Here is a 16,812-nt window from a genome sequence, read left to right as displayed (position 1 = left end):
TGGGGCCAAGCCCCATTTATATAGGAGAACTCACATATACTAAGCTTATCTAAACTATCTATTAATAAAATCTTTTGCCATTTAAAAAGGATAAAAAGACCATAACTAATTAACAAAAATGAAAATAATAAGAATCAAAATAAAAGTTATGGCAATATAGTAAACTAAACACAAAATAATTTTAGTGTTTTTTCTCTTCCTCACATACATAAAATGGGTGTAGCGGAGATGAGAATGCTTCGTTGGATGTGTGGGTACACTAGAAAAGATAAGATTAGGAATGAGCATATCCGAGGTAAAGTAGGAGTAGCCGAAATTGAAGGAAAGATGAGAGAAAATCAGTTACAATGGTTTGGACATGTGAAACTAAGGCCTATTGACGCTCTGGTTAGAAGATGCGATTATGGGACAGAGATTTCAGGGCCGAAGGGGTAGAGGAAGACCCAGAAGAACTTTGGAAGAGACTCTAAGAAAATAACGGAAGACATGACACATAACCGAGCGCAATGACGTTCTATGATTCATATAGCTGACCCCACTTAGTGGGAAAAGGCTTTGTTGTTGTTGTTTATCTTCCTCATAGTCAGGTAACTATATCACTTGCCCCCATTTTTCCTCCCACCGCCCTCTGTCTTCCATGTTTTAAACTTATAGTGATGAAATAGCTACTAAAAAACAATCATTAAGATATGAACAATTTCTTTAGCGACAAAAAATAGTTTAAATGTCGTCACCAAAAAGCTTTAACGACCAACTACTCAAAAACAATCATTTAAGATATGAACAATTTCTTCAGCGACAAAAAATAGTTTAAATGTTGTCACCAAAAAGCTTTAACGACCATTTTATATTTTCTCTCCTTTTGTAGATTTTATTTTCAAAAGTTTCAATAAACACATGCATAGCATTTGTACAATTGCTAGTATGTTATTAATTAAACAGTAGAAATACTTCTTTACATGAAGATTACAAAATTAAACGAATATGATTTTGGAATTTATACATAAGATCTTCTATACTCCACCGTTAGAGGTCCCCAAAATGATATATATATATATATATATATATATATATATATATATATATATATATATATATATATATATATATCTCTATATAGGGATAGGTCAAGGGATACAGATTTTGACAAACATTTTTACACTCCTTTACAGTCTTTAGATCTCATAACATTCAACAGTCTTGATTAAGAGTTATGTAGAGGATTTTAAACTTTCAATGAGGTATAATTTATAATTAAGAAATTAATAAAAGTTAAAACTAAGAAAAGAATGTAATAATCTTTGTCAAAATCTTTGTCCCTTGATCCTATCCCATATATATATATATATATATATATATATATATATATATATTTATAGGACATGCATGCACATTCATCTTTAAGATAATTCAGTTTAAAAGAACAAAACTGTTATTTTTACCATTATTTGTACCATCTTTTTAATAGACTTACATGTGTTGGTGAGCTCTACTTTTATTAAAGAGGTGGGAAGTGTAGTGTTACTCTTAGAAGAATACTTGATATTTTATATGTAAGGGTTAATACATGAATTTTTCAAAGTGTATTTTTCATGAGTAATTTTTAACATACATTATATGCTAGGTGCCAAACAATGTTTATCAATTCCACAAACCAAGTTGTAGCCAGACATTGTTTATCATTCTCTTCGCAAACAAAATTTTAACGATGTTCAAATTAAGGGAGCTTCTGGACCTATTCAGTGTAGGGGTACTACACTCTGCATATGCTTCGTTCTTCTGCATCTAGCTGCCATTGATTAGGGAGGGGGGTAAGTTAGGAATAAAATGATTTTGATGCCTCAGTGTAACAAATATAAGATCATCAGGACAAGAAGTATGGCGAAAGGTTGAGAATTGGAATTTAGAACCTTTTTCTTCTTTTTTTGGGTCCAGAAGAATAACCAAATATATTAATTAAGGTCCTTATAATTGGTGCCACGCATCTTCTTTGGTCTTTTTTTTTTCGTAAATATTATCAAGGAAAGATACTTAATTACTTCGTCTGATAGTTCATGTGTGATTAATAAGCCAACAATTTAATAATTGAGTTGGTCTCTACCCAATCTAATGCACAAATATGCAGGTTGTTCCAAGTTTCTGTTGGGCCATAAAGAAGGGAATAAAGCTAAAATATGAAGAAAAATCTGTGCAGTTTCCACTTCTTTTGAATATATCAGCATCATCGATCCATCCTAAAATTTTAATTAATATCTCAAAATTCCCCTCAAATATCTGGACTAATTAAATCAGTTAATATAAAACATAATTTCTTAAAACTTAAGCAAAGGGTGGCAATCAGTCAGTTAACGGACCCATGTGAATCAGATTCTCACTGATTAGCAGGGTTCATGAATTGATTTTCATAATCGATTACACCCAACTCCATATACATTGTATCGAACTGTGAACATAAAATCTGATTTTCGTTATCGATCATTCCCTATCAACTGTAGCTATTAGCATTTATTCTTATCCTTGACAAAGAAATATAAAGGGAATTGAATATTTTAAGTAGTTCACTCAATCTTCGTTCAACCGAATGCCAGGCACACGTACAAATTCTTCTCAAACACCAATCAACAATGCGTTTTTATCAACTCAGTATCCCTTCAATGTGGGAATATTTTTGTTCACTGCCCTCAAGTAATGGTAATGCTCGTCACTTTATTATCAATGTTTGACGAGTTTAAATTTTGAGATTTGTGTAGTGGATAGACCAAAATCTCAAAACTTAAACTTATCTAATAATAATAAGTATGTGTGATGAGCATCATTACCAATCTAAGGGGGGTAAGCAAAACAGTACTCCTTCAACGTATGTGAACTAAATCAAATAATGCATGATTTCATTCATTTATGAGTATTCCCAAGGGTCAAACTCCAACTAGTTAGGCTTCAAACTAGGAGCATAAAGGGAGACACTTTAAGAAGTGCAAGAACTGAGAGAGATCATTTGATAAGTGTAGCCACATGGCAGCACATGGCAGCATTACATGTGTATATGCTATGTCAGCTAAAACACATAGATTTGGCTTTAAAGATTAGTTATTTGGATAAGATTTGGAAAGGTTTAGTTAGATTGGATGAGGGGTTTCTTGGTCATCAAGAAAGTTGCCGTATTCCTTTATTTTGGATATTCTTGTAATAGCTCATTTTGAAACGAAAAGCTTGTCTGAGGCTCTTCTTTTTCTCTAAGTTTCTTGCTTCATTTTCTTCATTTTCTCAGATTCTTGATCAATGCTTAGCTTGATTTTCATATTTAATAATTAGACGTAGAGTTGAGAGCAAACTGAAATTTCTTGTAAACCAATACGGTTTCCATGACAAATAGTGAAATATCCAATAAATTATTACCTGAGTGACGTAGGCAAGTAAATTATTGCCTGAGTGACATAGGCAAGTTTGGCCAAACTGCTATTATTCTTTGTGTTTCTGTGTATGTATTTTTTTTTTCTTAATGTTTTTTGTATTTCTTATGGTTTGGTTATTGGAGTCCATTGAAAACAAGATCCATAGGAGGCGTTTGTACGACAATGCACGCATTTACCCCTTCCACCTTGCTAGGATTGGAAATGTTGTTTTCTTCATTGTGCATCTTCTACCTTCAAACTTGAACAAATGTTTTTTTTCTTCTTTTTTTTGAACGAACAATGTTATTTACACTAAGGGGGTGGAGAGTGGGCTAAGTCTCACAATGGGTTAACAATAATGTGGTTTAAATTTTCCTTTGGTGAGAATCGAACCTAAGACGTTTTACTTACAAGTGACAAAAAAATATCACTAAACCGTAGTACTAAGTGGTTAGCCAAAAGTTTAAAGTTTACATTCATTTTTGGCTTAATTGGATTAATAGTCTCCGTGGTGATAAGGTAGTTGGAAGATAGCCCTTGTGGTAAAAAAAAAAAAAAAAAAAAACTAGGATTTAAGCCCATGTAGTAAAGTCTGTTAGGATTTATGCCTAAACTTGAAAATTCCGTCAACTTTCTGTTAATTATTAGCACGTGAGCCAACCCCACGTGTTAACGATTAACGGAGAGGTCCGTTTTAGCCTAATATGTGTATGGAGAGTTCCGTTTTAGCCTAATATGTACGGCTCACGTGCTAATAACTAACAAAAAATTGACGGAATTTTCAATTTTGGGCGTAAATTCTAACAAATTTTATCACAGGGGCTTAAATCCTAGTTTTTTCACCACTTGGCTATCTACCAACTACCCTATCACCACGATGACTATTAATCCATTTAGGCCTTCATTTTTTGCTTCAATAATATGCCTTAAGGCCTCGTTTGGCAGGTCGGACTATATTGACTATTTCAGTCGGATATGATAAATAATCATCGGATAGTACTGACTAAATTAGTCGGACGTTTGGTGCAGTATCGGACTAATTGACGTATTATTTATACTATGTTTGGTATTATATCGGATATGAATTCAAATGTAATTATCAAAAAACCAAAAAAACAAAGAGAGAAATAGAACAGCACCGCCACCATTGGGCTTCTCACCATCGACTACACACCATCATCTCCATGGCTTCTAATCCTTTGAAACCAAAAAATCAAATGAAATCTCTACTAATTTTGAGTTTAATTACCTCACAGCAAAAAAGGGAAACAAAATCACTCAATTTTGTTGGTTACCAATCTTCATATGGAAAAGAAGCATATGCGGAATAACTTGATTATTAAATTATAGCTGTTGAGGATTTCCAAATTTATTGAAAGTTCTAGATTGAGAGGGGAGTGGGGGGAGAGACAGATTATGGTTCGAGAGGATTCCTAAAGAATGGGCATTAAATTTGTTGAAATTTCCAGATCAAGAGGGGAGAGAGAGATTATATATGGTTCAGAGCTTTGAGATTTGAGAACCTAGAAAAAGGTTGTTGGGTTGGAGAAGAAGATGAGGAACCAGACGAAGAATGAAGGTGCCAAGGAGAACAGAGCCGGCGAGAGAAAGAGACGAGGAGAACGACGATGGCAGGGGGCGGCGAGGAAGGCAAAAGAGAACCTAGCTAGTTTGCACAAGATAGAGACGAAAGATAACCGACTTATAATACGCCCATTTTGGACGGTTTTATTAGGCATGTATATGCCATATAAAATAAGTGAATCAAACTAAATTGATCCGATCCAATTTAATATGAGAGGCCCCAAATAAGTGGGTCCGTATTATTAGTTTTATCTAATTTCTTATACAACCTGCCAAACAGTGCCTAAATGTAATGAGTTATCCCACTCAATTTTATTTTTTTCACGAAATGAATCTTGCGATCTGCCCTGGGCTATTTCCTCCAATTGGCGATTGATATGCAATGTGCTATACTGTTTTTCTTTCTTTATCTGTGTGTCCCCTTTTATGTTTCGGATTGGTGCTTGAAATGAAGATGTCGTGTTTTTGCCGGCATTTTGGTGTTACTATCTCTTTAAACATTTATATAAAAAGTAGGTTTTTTAATCATCAGGCTTGATTAATATTTGGGCCTGTGAGTGATAAATGGGTGATGACTTCTCACCGTTTTTTTACAGTAAAAATGATCTTATCTTCTTTTTGGATAATGCTAAGGAGACAAAATTTAAAAAATAAATGATGCGTCACCAATAGTAATGAGCACGTTATTAATGATTAAGTAATAATCCTAATTTAGTCTTCCTAGCATTATCTTTTTATTTTTATTATCGTAATTATGCATGCCTAGTCAACCAAATATTAGCAATTCAGTTAGTCTATGCAACGACTATGCCGCTACTTAGTACTACGGTATAATGGTATTTCTCTTTACTTGTAAGTGAAAGGTCTTAAGTTCGATTCTCACCGAAGGCAAATTTGAACCACATTATTGCTACCACATTATTGCTAGCTTATTGTGATGCTAAGCTCACTTCTCTCCCTTAGTGTAAATAATATTTTTTGTTCCAAAAAAAAAAAAAAAAATACACAACTATGCCAGGTCCATATTCTTTCCAACACACCAATCATCATCTTTTTTTTTTTTTTTTTTTTGGTCCAAAGATAGAAATTTATTGAATTTAAATACGAACGGTTACATGTGCATCTTCTGCTAAAATATTAAAAAGAAACTCCAAACATAACTCATCCCAACCAAATCTCCCGCTAGGACGTGAAGAAAATTAAAAATGTTTACTATAAAATAAATTTACAATATTGAGTAACTCAACTCCTTATAAAAACTCTTACCTTTAGAAGAAAGAAAAAAAAAAAACTGCTTATAAAAACTTACAAGGTTCCTCAATTCTTCTATTTGAGATTAATACTCTCAACATGTCATGAATATGGTCAAGATTTGTTAGTTAGTCCCTCAAACTATTAGCATGATCAAACTAAACTACTACACTTAAATTTCGAGTTTCGTTGGATTTTTTTTCGTTGAGTGATCGCTATATTAAAGCCTATTGCCTTTTGGATGGCAAGGCTATAGTTGGAGAAATTATTAGGTGATACTACGTCTGCTCATGGTACTTCCATTGAAAATCTGTCATCTGTTCATTGTATATTTCCTTATTTGTACAGCTGGACTTGAACCAATTTATACCTTAAAAACAAAAAAAAAAAATGAAAAAAAAAAAAAAAAACAAAGCAAAAGAACCCCCGCCCACCCTGTGGCAGTCCGACAATCTCCCACCATAGTCGACCCCAGCCTTCGACCCAACGGGCTTCCATTACTGCAGTCGCTCCCTTTCTGTTTCTTCTCCTTTCTGCAACTCTGTGTGATAATAGTTTTGTGGTATGCAACTCTCCTTTACATCATACATGCCAGTCTTTGAATTTTTATAAGATTTTATTTGCAAATGATCGATATGCCTCCTATTCTTCAATCTTTAAAATTTTCAAGGACATCAAAATGTATTCCGAATTGAATTTAAAATTTACACAAAAAGAAAAGAAACAATGAGAGAGGGAGGGAGGAGGAGACCAGAAAGGAAGGGAAAGAGAGGGAGGGTGCGGCGGTAGGAGTCAACGCGGGGTAGGGATCTGCTCTACTGAGTCGGGTTGTCGGGGCAGCTGTGGGAGGTCGTTCTTTTATTTCTCCGTTTCCAGACTTTTTTATGTTTAATTTTGTATTCCTAGAAAACATTAAACTGGGTTTTAAATCCAATTGTAAAAATATAGAACAGATGACAGATTTCAATGGCAGTAGCACGAGTGACGTGGTGCTGAAAAATCTAACTGGACTTGTTGACTGCTAAATTAAAGATGTGGTAAACCTTGTTTTGGTTTGTGGTTACATGGATGTTAAAACTTGGTTTCCATTTTTCACTTCTTAAGAGTTCAATATATTTACATTACTCACTAATCCAGAAACTGACTTCTTTATTAAACGAGGAAGAGACATATATTAAAATTAGAAAATACATACACAGTCTGCTAGGGTTTTTGTTCTAGTTTTATCCATAACCGTACATGTATATAAACTAGCTGCTACTTCCCCTGCGCCCAACTTTATTGGAAGAGCTTAATTACCAATGTTTTATACTAGCATCTCACTTTTTCCCTTTATTTTATACAAATGATGCTGCAAAAGGTAAAAATGGATTTGAAATAAGTCCCGTGCTTCTTAATTAGAAATGGTGGTATCCATGTATCTGAACGGCCTTGTACAATTTGAAGCATATGGTCGCATAAGCATATATTGGAAGTAGCTAGTTTAGGTATTCTAGTTATAGTTTGATCCAATAATCTTTCACATTATTTTGATTTATGTTTTCAAAAATCGAGAAGTACAATTGTGCTTCTCAATTTTTACTAACTACTCGAAGTATATGCTGATATGAATCAACATATTTTTATGAAATATTGTTATTAACATTTTAAAAATCTTATTCTATATTCCTTACAAGTATATTTTTCTTTCTAATTATAGAAAGTTTGGAGTGCAAAATAAGATTTATGAAGTGTCAATAGTAATTCCCTTTTTAAATTTTGAGACTATAAAATTTTTTAGGTTCTTCATTACCAAAAAAATATGATATCAATACACGTTGTTAATTGTTTCAAATGCCCCTCACCAAATATCGATAAGTTTTTTAATTTTAATTGTGGTAATTTTGCACAAGGCATATAACTGTTGTTTTTATTTTAAATAAAATTGAAGGGAGGCCAAACATATAAGTTCGGTTTAATTCCCGGTCAAATAATTCGGGTGGTTTTTTTGAACCCGATAAACCCAAAATTACCTTAGAGCCCGTAATTTCATAAGGCCCAAATGCAGCCCAGTTCACAGCCACCGGGATCTCCGCGTCGCCGCCAAAAGCTTTCGTTATGATTTCAAATCGCGAGGGAAGAAGCGTCAGGCTTCCTCCAGAGGCATGCATCCAGCCGCTGAAACACCGACAGGTGCCCCTTCACATTTATTTTCACTCCTCTCTCTCTCTGATCACAGCAAAACAATGGCCGTTTTTATTTCCTTCCTCCCCTCTCGTTTTCCTCTTCTCCTCCTCACCTTCGCTTTCACCTCTCTCCCTTTTCTGATTTGCTCCGCCGTCAACCACTTTTGTCTCGTCGGAGCCTCCAGTCTCAGCCATGCGCAACACCATTCAGGACACCCTCACTGCTCACCGCAATGAACTCGTTTTGCTTCTCTCCAGGTACATATTTCTCTCTCTCACGTTGCATTTCAAATGGAGGGTTCTTTGGGTTGGAATTGAGTGGGGTTTTGAGAAAGTTGAGGCTTTGTTGTGTTGGAAGGTATGTTGCTCGAGGAAATGGGATTCTGCAACCCCATCAAATGATAAACGAGCTCGAAAACGTGATCATGGAGGGTGAAGGCATGCAGAAGCTCAAAGATAGATCCTTCAGTAAAGTCTTACAGTCTGTTCAGGTCAATTTCCTACAATTATTGCTACTGTTTTTTTTTTCTTCTTTTAGGATGTTGCTCTAGTATCTGTTTGTTTGCTGAGAAATTGACAAGTAAATGTTGCAATTTGAAGTAATTTTTTATTTGGGACCAAGAAAGCAGAAATCTTCATTCTGCATGGCTAATGAAAGTTGCATTTGTTGTTCTGGTTTTCTGAGTTTGGTCTTTGCTTGTTATCTAGGAAGCAATTGTTCTGGCTCCTTTCGTGGCTTTTGCACTTCGTCCAAGGCCTGGTGTTTGGGAGTATGTTCGAGTTAATGTGTATGAACTCAGTGTGGATCATTTAAGTGTTGCTGAATATCTTTGGTTCACAAGGAAGAGCTTATAGACGGAGAGCAAGGGCTCTCCTGTCTTAATCCTTGTTACTGAATTTTGTAATTTATGCCGAGTCTTTCAATTTACTTATCTGGAGTAGCATTACATAGGCGGACTAGACAGTTTTTATTTGTTCTTTCAGTTCAATTATACATGAATGCAGTCTTAAAATGAAATCATTGTCCTAGGTGCAACGATAAGTATGTGCTTGAACTTGATCTGGAGCCATTTAATGCATACTTCCCTCGACCAACCCGCTCATCATCAATTGAAATGGGGTTCAATTCCTTAACCGTCACTTATCTTCAGTTATGTTCCGTAGCAAAGAAAGTTTGGAGTCTCTTCTCAATTTTCTTCGTACACACAAACATGATGGACATGTAAGTTTGAGTTTGCTATGGGCCTTGCATGAATGAACATTCCACTTTTTCAGTTATCATGCTAATTCTTTTGGCCCTTTGGTTTATTTTTCTGGTCGTCTTTTCTTTGCATTCAGATTTAGTGTAAGACCTAAAGCCATATTTGAAGTAATATGACAATAAGGTTGTGAAATACTCGTACCTTTGGACTGAATGATATTAGTTCTAAAATTTTGTGCAGGCAATGATGCTAAACGATCGGATTCAGAGCATACCCAGACTTCAGTCTGCTTTAGCAAAGGCAGAGGAATATCTTTCTAAGTTCCCGCCAACTACACCATATTCTGAATTTGAATTTGAGTGGGTGAATCATCTAATTTCAACACTTTAATCTCCCCTTATTTCTTTTTCTGTCCCCTTTACTGCCTGAGTACTTCACTTTTATGATGCACACTGTTGGGTTCTTAATAACTACTTACGGGTTATACAACATACTCTTTTTCTCTTATCGTGTTATTTCTAGGATGCCTCGAATGAAATTGCCGCTGAGTTGCAGGGAGTTCCAGATCTAATCATTGGAAACTATAGTGATGGAAATCTTGTTGCAATTCTGTTATCTTATAAACTGGGAATCACACAGGCGAATTTTAGTTTTTAATTCATTATTTCAGATGCAACACAGAGATTGGTGGAATAACAGTGGGCATATATTGGAGTTAACTTGTCAAAACTGAAGAAGCATGAGGATAAGTACCTTTTTTCAAGTCAATCCACAGCCGATCTCATTGCAATGAGCAATGCAGATTTCATAATTACATACCAAGAGATTGCCGGAAGGTTTGATTGTTCGTCTAGTTCTTTTGGAACATGAATTGACTATATTGTTCGTCCAGTTCTTTACCTCCAATTTTTAATCTACGGCCTGATTTTTCACTTGAAATGTAGTCATATGATATAAGTTACGTTGGTTAACAAGTTCAAAGACTTGTCTGTCACAATGAAGTGGATTGCATCATTTGCAGCATGTGGCCCATTGTTCTTCTCCCTGGATTCTAGTCAGTTTTGTTTGTTGCATTAAAGATTAATTTTCTTGTTCTTTATCTCAGCAAGAATAACGTTGGACAGTATGAGAGCTACACTGCCCCCACTCTTCCTGGGCCGTATCGAGTTGTTCACGGGATTGATGTTTTTGATCCCAAGTTTAATATCGTCTCCCCAGGAGCAGATATGTGTATATACTTTCCATATTCTGACAAGGAAAAAAGGCTTACTGCTCTACATGGGTCAATTGAAGACTTCTTATATGGTGCTGAGCAGAACGACGAGCATATGTGAGTACCTTCTAATGTTAAGTGAAGAACTTCTGAAAAACAATTTAAGCCTCTTTTGAGTGGCATTGAGATTTTATAGATATCAGGGTTGCAACATACATGTACTTCATTTTCATCACTCAATCGTCTGATACTCGTTTGACAGTGATGCAGTGGGCTAGCAGTTGATTGATAGATCAAAGCCTATTGTCTTTTCCATGGCAAGACTTGATAGAGGGAAAAATTTAACTGAACTTGTTGACTGCCATGCTAAGAGCGCCAAGCTAAGAGAAATGGTAAACCTTGTTGTGGTTGGTGGTTACATGGATGTCAAGAACTCTAGGGATAGAGAAGAAATTGCAGAGATTGACAAGATGCATGACCTCATTAAGAAATACAGCTTGAGTGGTCAGTTCCGATGGATAGCAGCCCAGATGAACCGTGCTCGTAACAGTGAGCTCTTCATCGAGATACTCAGTCTGCAGTACGTCATGTATATGTATTCGGATGAAGATCATTGCGATTGTTTTATCATCTTTACCACCCCGGTTACCCGTTTCAGCTTTAATGGTGGCCCTGAGACTCTTTGCAATGAGGTGGAGCTTCACGTCTTGAACCCACTTCAGGTAGTTGCTTCCAAATACTTCCAGAGCGGTAAAGTCAAGTATGTTAAGGTTCAACATGTTGCTGCAATGGAGAGATCAAGATTGTAGTCAGTATTATGGGATAAACGTCCACAGTCAAAAGTAGAACATTTAGATTCTATAGACATGTTTTGGCTTAAATTAAGCATGAAAAACTTTGAGTTTCATGAAAAACATCAAGTCTAAAAATAAATTATTGTTTTAATTGGCTGGGTTACAAGATAGGCAGTGAAAATAGGTAATTGGATAGAACTCAATTCCCAAATATTGGCCTTAGGAAGGAAAGGTGAAAACCAAATCTAGATAGAACCAACTACCCATTGTCTCCGTTGTTAACAATGTCTCCGCTGTTAACCACAACCCTCAAAACACCACATTCCATCCCTTCTCCACTGTCGTAAACATCAAACTAGATAGAACCAACTACCCATTGTGGTTGGCTCATATTATTCCTATTCTAAAAAGTCGGGACCTAATGGGGTATGTTGATGGCACGCTGATGTGTCCTCCAAAACATGTTGCTGGTTCAACCACTGTGAATCCTGCGTACACAACTTGGGTGCAATAGGATTAAATGATCCTCAGCTGGATTAATGGATCTCTTACAGCTTCTGTCTTACCTGTGGTGGCAAGCAAAATAAATGTTCAAGCTACCTGGGAAGCTCTTGAGCAAAGGTATGCATCCACATCTCAAAATCAAATTTTGTTTATGAGAAATGAGCTGTTGCAAACCAAAAAGGGTGATCTATCTGTGGTGGATTACTTGGATCGCATGAATGCGATAGCTGACAACCTTGCCCTTGCTAGGCAACCTGTGAGTGATAGAGAATTGGTTCAGATTGTGTTAAATAATCTTGGACCATCGTTCGAGATGACTGTGAGTGCTGCACAAGCTCGTGACACTCCTATCACATATCCAACTCTTGAATCAATGATGCTGACTACATAAAAAAGACTGACGGAACACAATGTTCTTTTGGTTGAAGGAGCTACTGTCAATGCCTTTGTAGCTTCAAGAGGCCATGGTGGTGGTCGCTCTTGTGGTGGTGGACGAGGCAACTCCTCAAACCGTGGCACAACTCAAAGAGGGCATAACCTTCACAACAACAATAATCTGTAGAGCAACCAAGGTAATGGAGAAAAGTTTGTTTCCTGTGGTGATAGAATTGTTTGTCAAATCTGTGGCAAACCAGGTCATCCTGCACTTGACTGTTATCAATGCATGAACACTGCATTTGAAGGCAGAATCCTGACCAAATGTCTTTCAGCAATGATGTCTTCACCTATCACTCTTAACAAATAGCATAATGGATCTTGGCTCCTGGACACAGGTGCCAACTTGCACATTACTCTAGATATTCAGAATTTGGCCAATCCCAAGGAGTATGATGGTAATAAAGGTGTGGGAGGAGTAGGTAATAATTCTGGTATCTCGATTGCACACTGCGGTTCAAATCAACTTAATACCAATGATTGCTCCTTTGTTTTACGTGATATCCTTCATTGCCCTACTGCATTAATGGATATGGGCTCCTGGACATAGGTGCCAACGCACACATTACTCCAGATATTCAGAATTTGCCCAATCCCAAGGAGTATAATGGTAATAAAGGTGTGGGAGGTGTAGGTAATAATTATAGTATCTTGATTGCACACTACAGTTCAAATCAACTTAATACTAATGCTTGCTTCTTTGTTTTAAGTGATATCCTTCATTGCCCTACTGCATCCACTAATATCCTTTATGCCCATAGGTTTACCCTAGATAATGATTGTTACTTACTAATTTTTCCACATTTTTTCCTTGTTAAGGACCTCAAGACACGGAAGACGCTTTTCTGAGGGAGATGTGAGAATGGGTTGTACCCATTTCCAAATGGCAGTGGACATCTCAAGCATTCTATTTTTGCATTTGTGGGAGTAAGGGTCTCGGCTCAAAAATGGCATGCTCGTGTTGGCCACCCTTCCAAACCAATAATAAAATTTTTAGTTTCAAATAAATTGGTACCGATTCATGGTACCTCTGATGTAACCTTTTGTGAGTCATGTCCTTTAGGTAAGAGTACTAGGTTACCTTTCAATGTTTCCAAGTCTATGTCTCAATTTACTTTGCAACTTTTATACTCTGATGTGTGGTGTTCTCCAGTTATTTCTAATGAAGGTTTTCGTTATTATGTTTTGTTTGTCGACGATTATTCGCAATATTCTTGGATTTTTCCCATGAAACACAAATATGAAGTGTTTGAAATATTAGTGAAGCTTAAAGCCAAAGTCGAAAAAATGTTTAACTGCACAATCAAACCTTTTGAATGTGATGAAGGTGGTGAATATAAAAGTCATGTTTTCCAACAATTCCTTGTTATACACAGTATTTCACAACGCTTTTCGTGCCCTAAACACCTTGAACAAAATGGTTTGGCTGAATGAAAACATCGACACATTGTTGAAACTGCAATTGTTATGCTTTCTTAGTCTTATATGTCAAATAAATTAATTCTGGTTTGATGCATGTTTAACTGCTACATACTTAATCAACCACTTGCCAACACGTGTTTTTTGAAATGCATCACCTTTTAGGAAATTATTTCAAAGGAAACCAAATTATGACATGTTGAAAATCTTTGGTTGTCATTGTTTTCCCTGGTTAACACCATACACTCAAAATAAATTGCAACAAAAATCAAAGTCATGTGTTTTTCTAGGGTATTCACTAAACCATCAAGGATACAAATGCTTGGATATGTCCACAAGACGAGTTTATTTGTCTCACCATGTCCTATTCGATAAGGATTCCTTCCCTTTTAAAGGACTCACATCTTCTTCTGAAAGTGTTGATTCACAAGGTAACAATCACTTACCCCAATTATTATTTACTTTTCCGTTAACATGCACTTCTTCGATGCCTGCATTACCTAGTCCTAGTCAAACTAATCTTCTTGCAACCCCACAAATTTCTCTTACCTCTAATCTCGCAAGTCTTATAGAATCCCATTCTGATGCAACCACTTTGCCAAATATCAACCCTTCAACTGATATCCCACATCGATCCTTCTCATCTATAGAACCTAGCCTGCCTTTGACACCCTCACTACAATCAAACGAGCAAGTATTGGTAGATTCACAACCTATGCATGTTGATGTGACTAGTGATACAAGACATCATATGACTACACGTTCTAAGTCAGGGGTCCTAAAACCGAATCCAAAGTATGCTATGCATGTTACAATTGATATATTTCATATTGAACCTACCTGTTTCAGTCAGGTAGTCAAGCATCAAGAGTGGATGGATGTTATGGTGCAGAAGTTAATGCTTTACAACAGTGTGGAACCTGGAGTTTAGTTCCATATCATCCTTACATGAACATGCTACCAAATAAATGGGTGTTCAAGATTAAACGAATAACATATGGCACTTTTGAACATCATAAAGCTCGTTTAGTGGCTAATAGATTTCACCAGAAGGCTGGCATGGATTATACCGAGACTTTCAGTCCTGTGGTTAAGCATAACAATATTAGACTTGTTTTGAGTCTTGCGGTGTCCAAGAAGTGGCCTATGCGACAACTAGATGTTCAGAATGCGTTTCTGCATGGTTATTTAAATGAACAAGTTTTCATGCGTCAGCCATTAGGGTTCATTGATAAACAGTATCCAAATCATGTCTGTAAGTTGTAACGTTCCATTTATGGTTTAAAACAAGCGTCTAGGGCTTGGTTCCAACATTTCTCAGACTTCTTGCTTCAACTGGGATTTGAAAAGTCTACAAGTGATTATAGTTTGTTTGTCTTCAATAAAATGGGTGTCTATCTTATTTTGTTAATCTATGTAGATGACATTTTAATTACAGGGAACAATTCTCATCAAATGGCTCATTTGATAAAGAAACTTGGCAGCTTGTTTTCAATGAAGGACTTAGGACCACTAAATTATTTCTTGGGTATTGAGGTCAAGTATAATGGTGATTCCATGCATCTTAGTCAGTCCAAATATGCCCTGGACTTACTCACAGGCACTAAGTTCACAGAGGCAAAACCAATTTCCACTCCGGTGTCGTCTGGTTAGAAATTGAGTGTCTATGTTGGTGATCGTCATGACAATCCAAAGATGTATCGTAGTATCATTGGTGCCCTACAATATCTCACGATAACTTGGCCTGATTTATCATACACTATAAATCAGATGTCCAGTTTATGCACTCACCGAAGAACACTCACTGGATGGCAGTCAAAAGAATACTTCGTTACATGAAAGTTACGTGTAATCATGGGTTACTGTATAAACTAGGAAATCCCAAGTTAATAGCCTATTCTGATGTAGATTATGCTGGCAACCCAGATACTTATCATTCCACAGGTGGTTTTTGTATTTATTTGCGTTCGAATCTTGTCTGTTGGAGCTCGAAGAAGCAGAAGACGGTCTCCAAATCGAGTGCCGAGGTGGAGTACCAGCAATTAGCTTATACTACAACCAAGTTATCATGGTTAAGGTCTCTTTATAAAGATCTCCACCTGCATCTGGTTCAACGAACTATTTGGTGTGACAATGTTTCTTCGATTGCCCTTGCATCCAATCCGGCTTTTCATTCAAGAACAAAGCATCTGGAGGTCGACTTTCATTATGTTTGTGAGAAAGTTGTTCATGGTTAGCTGTTGGTACATTATGTTTGTTCCCAGGACTAGCTTGCTGATATTTTTACTAAAAGGGTTGTCATCGTCAATATTTAAATTACTTGTTTCCAAGCTTCCAGTTGTTCCACAACCTGTTAGCTTGCGGGGGGCTTATGAAGTCAACCTGAGGTTAAACCCACCGTGCTTTGAGGAGTCTAACGTACTTCTAGGAGTTTAGTTTTGTTTAAAGTACTTCTCACTAATTAGGCTTCCTTGTTTATAGGATGTAATTTTCAAATATTTGTAATATGTTGTTTTCTGTTTTGTATCATTTGAATTTCAAAACTCTTTGTAAATAGGGTTTTCAAACCCTCAGATGTAATCGTGATGCAGTGATACATAGGGATGGGCAAAATACTCATGAGTTTGGATAATCGCGGTTACCTGCCCATTTAAAGTTCACGGTTATGGTTATGGGTAACTGTTTAGATGAACAAACAGTTATGGGTATAACCGTTTATTCGTGAAATTTAAATGGGCGATTATGGGTATTACCTGCGGTTATAACGGGTATCCATCGGTTATGGGTATTACACGTGGTTATAACTGGTATCCATCTACCCATTTAATTTAATACGGAAAATTATTTTGTCTA

The 16,812-nt window shown here is 36.3% G+C and overlaps 1 pseudogene; it reads left to right on the top strand.

The window, feature by feature from the left end:
* Positions 1-8,585: 8,585 nt before the first annotated feature.
* On the top strand, positions 8,586-11,616 carry LOC137736189 (sucrose synthase 2-like; annotated as a pseudogene).
* The last annotated feature ends 5,196 nt before the right edge of the window (positions 11,617-16,812 follow it).

This window comes from Pyrus communis, chromosome 6 (assembly GCF_963583255.1).
Source record: "Pyrus communis chromosome 6, drPyrComm1.1, whole genome shotgun sequence".
NCBI classification, from domain to species: domain Eukaryota; kingdom Viridiplantae; phylum Streptophyta; class Magnoliopsida; order Rosales; family Rosaceae; genus Pyrus; species Pyrus communis.
The sequence above is the reverse complement of the archived record's forward strand: the minus strand, read 5'-3'. Positions and strand labels throughout refer to the sequence as shown.